This window comes from Paroedura picta, unplaced genomic scaffold (genome assembly GCF_049243985.1).
Source record: "Paroedura picta isolate Pp20150507F unplaced genomic scaffold, Ppicta_v3.0 Ppicta_v3_sca19, whole genome shotgun sequence".
NCBI lineage: Eukaryota > Metazoa > Chordata > Lepidosauria > Squamata > Gekkonidae > Paroedura > Paroedura picta.
This window is the reverse complement of record NW_027518616.1, coordinates 366882-377356: the sequence shown is the minus strand read 5'-3', so window position 1 is coordinate 377356 and position 10475 is coordinate 366882. Positions and strand designations below refer to the sequence as shown.

The 10475-nt window shown below is 44.7% G+C and overlaps 1 long non-coding RNA gene across 1 annotated transcript in view; it reads right to left on the bottom strand.

The window, feature by feature from the left end:
- Window positions 1-645: 645 nt before the first annotated feature.
- LOC143828166 (uncharacterized) overlaps window positions 646-10475 on the bottom strand; it is a 29936-nt gene continuing 20106 nt past the window's right edge. The window contains exon 2 of the long non-coding RNA XR_013227542.1: window positions 646-833. This is a non-coding gene — a long non-coding RNA (uncharacterized LOC143828166). The remainder of the gene's footprint in view (window positions 834-10475) is intronic.

Genomic DNA, 10475 nt, shown 5'->3' with positions numbered 1-10475 from the left:
TGGAAATTTTAACTCATGACAATGACAAATCAATGGGAACCCTGAGCTTGTTTCTCTGCAACGAGATAGTCCCATCTGGGAGTGATGGGAGACAATGACACCCAAAGTGTGTTGTACAGGGCTGGGGGGGGGAAGGTGTCCTTCACAGCCCACCTCCAATTAGTCGACGGACCACATGTGGTCCGCGGCCCACAGGATGGGGACTGCTATCCTAGGTGATCTCCCATTCAAATCCAAACCAGGGACCTGGTTGACCTAAGCTATCTAGGCTACACTTCCATCTGACTCCCAAAAGCTTACGCCCTGAACATCTTGTTGATCTTTAAGAAGCTTCTGGACTTGAATCTTGCTGTTCTTCTGCAGTCCAAGTTACCTGCTTGAAACTGGTCTATCAAGGCTAGTCTTCTCTATCAGCAGTTTACCAGTGTCACAGTCTTTCACATTAAACAAACCTGATTATAAAGGAAACTTATGACACTCCCAACAAAAGAAAATAAAAGAAAACAGGTGAAGATTTGTTGAGTCTGGCTTGCTAACTTGCAAAGATTAGACAATGATCTCTCTCTTTTTCACCAAGCCTCTCGTGGAAAGCTGCACCATATACTGGCTCCGTAAAAGTAACATGTGGAGTGTAGGCTTGCAACAAACATGCAAATGAGTGTTTATTGATCATTAGGTGGCAACAATATAATTACAACAATATTGCACATCTGCTAAATATATATACGGCATCTGTTGTCTTCGTTGTGGCTGTAGAAAATATTTCCAAAGAGCTTGAAATACCCAGGGTTGATTATATTAACAAATCAGGATGTTTTCTGGAGTTGATTTTTCTGTAAAAAAGAAAAGAAAAGAATCCACTGGTAACAGGTGCATATAGTTGCTAAAGAGGTAATTGTTTTATTTTATCATCTTCCTTTTATCTCTGATCAGGCCCAATTAAGGTGGTAAAATGGTCCTGGAACAAGCGAAGCCAAACTGTGCCATGGTGCAATGTGAGAGTACTGCAGCAGCCACTCAGCTCTAACTCTGTCTGTTAGCCCCTCCTACACTGCTACCAACTGTTTCCAGTAACTGGGGAGATCACTGGACAGGTAACACCCATCATTGTTGCACCTGAACAGCCCAAGTAAAAAACCTTTGGTTGGGTTGCCAGCTCTGGGTTGGGAAATTTCTGGAATTTGGGGGCGGAGCCCGTAAAGGAAAGAGTTTGGAAAGGACAGAAACCTCAGAGGGTTATAATAACCTGGACTCCATCCGCCAAAGCAGCCATTTTGTCCTGGAGAGTGAGTCTATTTGGGTGATCCAGACAATTACTGGGGGTTGGGAAGCCTAGCCCTTGCAGAGCTACTGGGATGGCTTTGCTTGTGCCTGGCTGCCACTGGCTTCCTAGAACAATGGAATTTTCCCTAAGAAGTAAGCTGGCGGTCTGCCCCAGCTCTGGTTGAGATGGCAAGGGCATAGGACTTTCCACCTCCAAGTGACACCGTGAGATCTCCCACTAGAGTAAATGATCTCCAGATGGCCAAGGTCATTTCCCCTAGAGAAAATGGCTGCTTTGGAGCAGCATCATATCCTTCTAGAGTGCCTCCCAAAGCCTCTGCCTTTCCAGGGTCAACCTCTAACATTTCTAAGTATTTCCCAAAGAGCTGGCAGCCCTAGGACAAGTTCTAAAACAAAGGTCAGAAGGGAGGACAGTTCTGTAATATTTTGAGGTCATGTTAGTTAAAAGGGCTAGGCCTCTCCTCTGGGATCTAGTCATTGTCTACTGATTATCAAAGTCCTGTCTATGTATCGTCTGTGTATTGTCAAAGCCCTGTTGAATTTCTAATAATCAGACATTTTGGTACAAAGAAATGTCTTTATTCAAAGGAAATGGCATACAAAAGCAAGGAATTCATTGTTGAAACTGAATAGCTAACAACCTAGCATATCTTTATGGTCTCATACCATCCTCCCCCCAATTTGACACTTGGCATGCAAAGCACTGTGCCAAGAGCAAGACTTTTCCCAAGCTGCATTCCCACACAAAGCCCATCAAAGCCCATCACTAGACAGTGAAACCTTTCTGGCAAGGTCAAATCACAAGAGATATTCTGAGAAAGATCAGTGGAAATTTACGACAACATTAAGGTCAAAAGAGCATCACATGACAGAATCATAGAATAATAGAACCATAGAGTTGGAAGGGACCTCTTAGGTCATCTAGTCCAACCCCCTGCACTATGCGGGACACTCACAACCGTATCGCTCATCCACTGTAACCTGCCATCCCCTTGAACATTCACAGAATCAGCCTCTCCGTCAGATGGCTATCCAGCCTTTGTTTAAAAATTTCCGAAGATGAAGAACCCACCACCTCCCGAGGAAGCCTGTTCCTCTGAGAAACCGCTCTGTCAGGGACTTCTTCCGGATGTTTAGACGGAATATCTTTTGCATTAATTTTGTCCCATTAGTTCTGGGGCAAGAAAGAACAACTTTGTTCCAGCCTCTATATGGCAGCCTTTTAAATACTTGAAGATGGTTATCAGATCCCCTCTCAGTCGTCTCCTCTCTAGGCTAAACAGACCAAGCTCCCCCAACCTTTCCTCATGCATCTTGGTCTCCAAAACCATCACCATCTTTGTTGTCCTCCTCTGGACACTCTCCAGTTTGTCTACATCCCTCCTCAACTGTGGTACCCAAAACTGAACACAGTACTCCAAGTGAGGCCGAACCAGAGCAGAGTAAAGCTGTACCATCGCCTCCCGTGGTCTGGACATGATACTCCGTTTGATACAGCCCAAAATCCCATTTGCCTATTTAGCCACTGAGTCACACTGCTGATTCATGTTCAATGTATGGTCTACTAAGACTTCTAGATCCTTTTCGCACATTCTACTGCCAAGACAAGTCTCCCCCATCTTATATTGGTATATTTGGTTTTTCCTACCTAAATACAGAACTTTACATTTGTCCCTATTGAATTTCATTTTATTCAGGTTAGCCCACTTCTCGAACCTATCAAGATCATCCTGTATTCTGATTCTGTCTTCAGTTGTGTTTGCTACCCCTCCCAGTTTAGTATCATCTCCAAATTTAATAAGTACACCTTCTAATTCCTCATTCAATTCATTTATATGTTGAACAACACAGGTTACACATGATATTCTTGTTGACAAATTGGTAAAATGCGGTATGGATCCTAATTCTGTCATGTGGATCAATAACTGGTTGACCATTCTCAAATGGTGCTTGTTAATGGTTCAGCATCCTCTTGGAAAAGAGTCACAAGTGGAGTGCCCTAGGGATCTTTGTTTCCTTTAAAGAAACTAGGTGTTTGTGGACTGCCCCAAGAGTGATCCTAGGCCACCATTCCCATCCCCCCTATTCTGATACGATTTTGACACATTAATCACTATTTCCCTCACAAGAGAAGATTGAGAGAAATAGGAGTTAAGGAGATCAACCCTTTCTTCATCATCTGTTTTAATTTAATTTTCTTTCCCTTGCAGTTGTCCTACAGAGTCCCTACACTTTTTCTGACTTGAAATATAATTAAAGAGGCCTTTTTCTGCTGTTTAGCACTTCTTGCTAGCCTAAGTTCTTGTTTGTTTGTTTGTTTGTTTGTTTGTTTGTTTGTTTAATTTCTATACCGCCCTTCCATATGGCTCAGGGAGGTTTACATATAACATCATAGGGGGATACATGAAACGAGTCAACATACAACATAGTCATTATACAACAATAACAATCCAACAGTGGTTCTAAACAACACAACTTCAGTGATCCCAACAATAACAACATAACAAGCTAAACCCCCTAGAGTAGTGATCCCCAACCTGTGGGCCGTGGACCACATGTGGTCCTTCGACTAATTGGAGGTGGCTAGGTGCTCTGGTGCAAAGTAGGGCACGTAGTTTGGTTTGGCGTAGGTGGTAGAAGGCCAGCCGCGCTACTCTTGTGACCTGCACCTCCATGGAGAGGGAGGCATTAAGGATCACCCCCAGGTTTCTGGCAGAGTGGGCTACTGTTAGACGCACTCCGTCCAGGTTGAGTAGGCACGCTTCCTCACTTGGTCCCTTCTTACCCAGCCACAGGACCTCCGTCTTTGAAGGGTTGAGCTTCAGACAACTCTGCTTGAGCCATTTTGTCACTTCTTCCAGGCATCTGGCCAAGGTTTCTGGGGGGGAATCGGGCTGGTCATCCATCAGGAGAAAGAGCTGGGTGTCTGCATGTTGCATATTGGTGGCAACCCATCCCAAACCTTCGTACCAGCTGAGCAAGAGGGCACATGGAGTTATTAAATAGAACAGGAGAGAGGACTGCTCCCTGTGGAACTCCACATTGAGCTGATGATGGTTGGATACTCTCTTTCCTATTTCAACCCTCTGTCCATGACCCCGGAGGAAGAAGATCAACCATTTTAGAGCTGTCACCCATATCCCAGCATCAGCAAGATGGTGAGCTAGGAGCTCATGATCTACAGTGTTAGACGCTGCTGACAGAGCTAATAGTATAAGCAGCGCTGACCCACCTCAGTCTAGCTGGTGATGGAGGTCATCTGTCAGGGCAACTAGTGCCATTTCCATCCCAGGGCCAGGCCATAAACCCGATTGAAATGGGTCAAGGGCTGAAGTTTCCTCCAGGAGCACTGATATTTGGTCCAAAACAGCCCTTTCAACTATTGAGCTTTAGCTTTTCTAACGCTGTCCCTACAATCATTGGTTATTTGTTTATACTCATCCTTGGTAATAAGGCCTTCCTTCCATTTCCAAAATGACTCTTTTTTATTCCTCAAATAATTTGACAACTGCTTATGGAACCACCTTGGCTTCTTCCATCTTTTCTTCTCAAGGGAATTGTTTGTGATTGAGCCTTCAGTATTTCATTTTTAAGACACTCTCAGCCCTCTTGGACTCCCATCTCTTTTGGTCTTTCTAACCACGGGACTCTATCCAACATACGTTTAAATCTGTTAAAATCTGCTTTCCTGAAGTCCAATCTATATGTCTGGCTACTTAAACGTTTTCTCTTTCCCACAATTGAAAATTCCAAAAGCACATGGTCACTGCTACCAAGTGTGCCCAGTACAGCTTGGTGTGGTGGTTAGGAATGCGGACTTCTGATCTGGTGAGCCGGGTTTGATTCCGTGCTCCCCTACATTATTATTATTATTATTATTATTATTATTATTATTATTATTATTATTATTATTGTATTTATATCCCGCCACTCCTTGTAGGCTCGTGGCGGCTCACAGCAGTCCTATCTCCATTAAAATACCCATTAAAAGACTTTAAAACAATCCCAACATGGCGAAACTTAGTATTCCCACCCCTGCTATCAGAGTGGCAGGGAGGGTGGGGAGGAGATGCTAGGTCTGGGGGGGGGAATGTTGGCACTCATTCGCTGACCCTGGCCTCAACCATGCAGCCAGCTGGGTGACCTTGGGCTTGCCACAGCACTGATCAAGCTGTTCTGACCGAGCAGTAATATTAGGGCTCTCTCAGCATTACATATCTCACAGGGTGTCTGTTATGGGGAAAGGGAAAGTATTATAAACTGCTTTGAGACTCCTCCTGGTAGATTAAAGTGGCATACAAGAATCAACTCTTCTTCCTCTACTTCCACCTCATCTACCAGTTCTTCCCTATTGATGAGGATCAGGCCTAAAATATCAGACCCCGTTTGACCTCTGTACTTTCTGAGCAATGAAGTTGTCAGCAAGACAAGTTAAGAAATTAACAGAGTTTGTATTTTTAGCAAGGTTCCCCATAACCACTGTTTCCCCCCTCTTTGAGAACTGGGTCTAGGAGTATCTCATTCAAGTAATCTGACTGGCTTTGTGGTCTATAACAGACCACCACAATAATACCACTCTCCTTTCCTACTCCTTTTATATTTACCCAAATACACTCAACTGAACTTCCATGCTCAGGTACCTGTATTTCTTCACAAGTATAAAGATTCCTAACATATATTGCTCCACCTCCCCCCTTCTTTACTTGTCTGTCCCTTTTGAATAGATTGTACCCCTCAATTCTAGTATTCATCTGCGGCCCTCCAGATGTCCATGAGCCCCTGCCAGTGTTCAGTGGCAGGGGCTCGTGGGAATTGTAGTCCATGGACATCTGGAGGGCCGCAGTTTGACTATTAGGTCATAGTCCCCTTCCTCTAGTAGGACTACTACTTCCTCCTACTTCTTTCCCATAATCTGTGCATTAGTGTAGAGACATCATAATCCATCCTTTGTGTGCCCCATGGTTTTGGCTTTTGAACTTCCTTGCAAGTTAGTAGTTCCCTGCTTATGTGCCGTTCCCTGTAGCTTTGCAATCTTCCCCTCTTCAGTTCTTGCCATCATACCAGGTCCTGAATTTACGTCTTGCTCCCCCTTTGGATTAAGTTTAAAGCCCTCTTCACCAGGTGTGCAAGGGTTCTCCCAAAAATACTTTCTCTATCCCTTGTGAGGTACACACCATCGCCTGATAGTAGCCCCTCATATTGACGTCATAGACCATGACCCAGAAATCCAAACCTTTCCCGAGGACACCAGTGACGTAGCCAGTCATTTTCTTGCATGATTTTTCTCTCGAATCCTAAACCATGGCCACTTACAGGATTCGGCTCTGTCTTATATGATAAATCTGTCTCCAAAGCAGTCATGCTTCGGAGCCTATTTATTTATATTAATTTATTATATGTTTATACCACCCTTCCATACAGCTATTTAACCGCAGCAGTCCAAAGCACACGTGCCTAGTCACTATTAGATTGCCTCTTATTACTTAGCCACCTTTTCAGTCTGTCTGACTTGCAAGTCAGTCGGGAGATGTCATGATTAACTTTAATGGTATGCAAAGTAACTTTCTGCTTTGCATCAATAGGACTGCATTAGGAATTCCACACGGGTCTCACATTCAGAAATCTGCTCACTGATGCTACGTTGTCTCTAAAAATATTCATAGAATCATAGAATCATAGAGTTGGAAGGGACCTCATAGGTCATGTAGTCCAACCCCCTACACTATGCAGGACACTCATATCCCAATCGCTCATCCACTGTCACCTGCCACCCCCTTGAACCTTCACAGAATCAGCCTCTCCGTCAGATGGCTATCCAGCCTCTGTTTAAAAATGTCCAAAGTCAGAGAACCCACCACCTCCTGAGGAAGCCTATTCCACTGAGAAACCGCTCTACCTGTCAGGAACTTCTTCCAGATGTTTAGATGGAATTTCTTTTGAATTAATTTCATCCCATTTGTTCTGGTCTGTCCCTCTGGGGCAAGAGAGAACAATTCTGCTCCATCCTCAATATGGCACCCTTTTAAATACTTGAAGATGGTGATCAGATCCCCTCTCAGTCGTTTCCTCTCTAGGCTAAACAGACCAAGCTGCCCCAACCCTTCTTCATATGTCTTGGTCTCCAAACTCCTCACCATCTTTGTTGCCCTCCTCTGGACACTTTCCAGTTTGTCAACATCCCTTTTCAACTGGGGTGCCCAAAACTGAACACAGTACTCCAAGTGAGGCCGAACCAGAGCAGAGTAAAGCGGTACCATCACCTCCCATGATCTGGACACGATACTCCATTTGATACAGCCCAGAATCCTATTTGCCTTTTTAGCCACTGAGTCACACTGCTGACTTATGTTCAATGTATGGTCTATGTAGACTCCTAGACTACAATGACTCACAAATGTGGCAGTTGCGTGTGCCATCAGCCCCCCCCCTTTTTTTCTTCCTTTTAGTGGGGTTTTGGAAATTGAGTTAGTTGCACGAACCTGGCCGCCATTCTTGTCTTGCCTTGTTGTGATTGGTATACTGTGTTTTATTGTTCTTGTTACTGTTTTTAGGGGATTGATTTTATGTGACCCACCTCGAGCCTCCGGGGGGAGGCGGGATATAAATTAAAGGTTAATAATAATAATAACAACAACAACAACAACAACAACAACAACAACAACAACAACAACAACAACAATAATAATAATAATAATAATAATAATAATAATAATAATATCATCTCTTTTTCGCACATGCTACTGCCAAGACAAGTCTCCCCCATCTTATATTGGTGTATTTGGTTTTTCCTACCTAAATGCAGAACTTTACATTTGTCCCGATTGAACTTCATTTTATTCAGTTTAGCCCACTTCTCGAGTCTATCAGGATCATCCTGTATTCTGTTGCTGTCTTCAGTTGTGTTTGCTACCCCTCCCAGTTTAGTATCATCTGCAAATTTAATAAGTATCCCCTCTAATCCCTCATCCAGATCATTTATAAATATGTTGAACAACACAGGCCCCAGGACAGATCCTTGGGGTACTCCACTTGTCACTCTTTTCCAAGAAGATGCTGAACCATTGACAAGTACCCTCTGGGTACGATTTGTCAACCAGTTCTTGATCCACCTGACAGTTATTGATCATTATTCAGCATTAATTATGCCTGGGATGCCATGTGGTTTGTGACATGATGGTGGTACATCAAATATAACAAGTCTGGTGAAACATGGTTGAGTTGGACACCTTTTTTGGAAATACCCCAGTAAACATTAATAAACAGGGGATAGAGGGTGGCAGTACATTTCTAAAGCTTGTTTTTCTTTTCCTTACATAAATATCCAATCACTCCCAAGCAAAACTGGGAAATATTTCTCCTAGGTAAAGGTAAAGGTATCCCCTGTGCAAGCACCAGGTCATGTCTGACCGTTTACCCCCCAGCAAGCTGGGTACTCATTTTACTGACCTCGGAAGGATGGAAGGCTGAGTCAACCTTGAGCCGGCTGCTGGGATCGAACTCCCAGCCTCATGGGCAAAGCTTTCAGACGGCTGCCTTACCACTCTGCGCCACAAGAGGCTCTTTTAATATTTCTCCTACACTCACACAAATTGAAATTCGATAATTCTGGTAGGGAAGCCATGTTAGTCTGCAGTAGGAAAAATAAACGGGATCTGTGCTTAGAACAGGAAAGTTTGGGTAGAATGAAATCTTGTTAATGTTTGTACTGGGCGAGTCAGAAGCCTGTTTGTTAGCGAAATCAGGAAGTAAACTAAATGTTGCTAAGGGATAAGTCAGCCATGTCTAGAATACAGAGACTGGCAGTGTCTCAGAAACCTGGGTTCATGTCTCATTCCAGCCATTAGAGTAGTATGATCTTGGGCAACTTGTTAAGATGTTGTAGACTGCTGCTGGGATGATCGAAGCCCGCTTCCCCGCCTGCACCACCCGAGCTCATGGCCCCGCTCCCTTTTGTTGGCGCCGCTGCCACCAAGCCCGCTGCTCCACCAGGGACCCGCTGAGATGCAGACCACCGCCTACACGCTCCGCTGCCAATGCCCTGTGCACGCGGCTCTGGCCCGACACAACATGGCCGTCGACGCAACGGGCCCGCCACCACCGCGGCATGACACCCCCGCAAACTCCTGCCCTTGCCAGCTGCTCAGGAGCCGCCAACGCCGAGAACGGGTAGCTGCTTCCGCCGACGCTCAAGCCTTCTGCAGTCTCCCCCACGGACGCCACAGTCTGCTGAAGCCTTCCAAAGTCTTGGGGGGGGAAAGGCTTCTGCAGCCCCACGGCCGCTGCGGCCTGCCTCGCTGACCCGCGGCTATGCGGAAGCCTTCGGGAGCCCCGCGCCCATCTAGCACCCATTTTATTCCCAATTAAAATGGGCTTTAGATCTAGTAATAATAATAAAACTACGATAGCTCTGACAGGGCCCTAAACTCCCCCAAGAGTTCATTCAACCAGTCAGGGGCCAGGACCAAAAAGTTTTAGATTCAAACTTCCCACTTGGCCATGAAAACTTGCTATATTATATTAGCCTAACCTCCCCTGTGGGGTCGTTCAGAGAAAATCATAGAGGGCAGTCCAAGACTCCAAGACAACAAAAAAAAAATGGATGGAGAGAAAGAAGGGGTTTGCCATGCAACAGGTACAAGTATTAATAAAAGAAACTGTTAAAAGTATTCCGTAACCACCTGTAGTTGGGATAGCATCACTCGACATCTGAAGAATGCTTGCCCACCATGTCATGCCTTGAAAGTTCAATTATTTGTTAAGCATTCCTATTCTGCCCGCTTTGTTTTTATCAAGAAGGCTTCCAGTGTTTAATGCTTTCGTGTCTCTTGAGGGCAGTTGATGCTTGCTGCTCTCTTGATCTTTCATTTCCATGCCGGGATTAGTCCTTGTTTGCACAGCAGACATGGTTGCAATAGAGATTGCCATGCAAGCTAAATGGAGTGCTGAAAGGACTATGGTGGTAATTGTCTGGAAACGGGCACATTGTCGTCGCAACAAAAGCACGCATGTCATATCGTTTTTGGAGTACCTGACTCTCATTGTTCCAAATTGCTTTATTGCCTCTGTCCAGGGTGACCATTTTATTAGGGAAAGTGACTGAAACACAACCCAAGTGAATTTTGTTATCCCAACTGTCATTTTTATAGCATTGATGGGAGGGGCGGAAGTGATGTTTAAATTAGTCACCCACT